Below are 452 nucleotides of genomic sequence, written 5' to 3' on the forward strand. Positions count from 1 at the left end.
ATCCCCAGTAGGGGGTGTGCAGGAGGCAGCTGATCGATGTTTCTCTCTCATCAATGTTTCTAGCTCTCTATCCCTCTCCATTGCTCTCTGTAAAAAATCAATAAAATATATTTTTTTAAAAAATAAAACTCCATTTCTATTTAAATTGTTTGGGCATCTGCCTTGTTATGAGGTCCCTGAGTCAATTTCTTTTACCTGGGGCCTTCATCCTTCTCCTCATCACTGCTCCTCACAACAAAGGAAGTGCCACTTTGCAATAAGACTTTCTTGGTCATCAGACTGTCCACTAACGTAGTTGAAACCTATGAGTCTTAGATATAAATCAATCTGATGCAACGGATTAAAATGTAGCATTTGAATTTAGGTACCAGCTTGTTGAAATTCTAAATATGTGGTTGGCTTTTAGCTATTTAAAACTCCATCTCACCCTAACTGGTTTGGCTCAGTGGATA

This window comes from Myotis davidii, unplaced genomic scaffold (genome assembly GCF_000327345.1).
Source record: "Myotis davidii unplaced genomic scaffold, ASM32734v1 scaffold582, whole genome shotgun sequence".
Lineage (NCBI taxonomy): Eukaryota > Metazoa > Chordata > Mammalia > Chiroptera > Vespertilionidae > Myotis > Myotis davidii.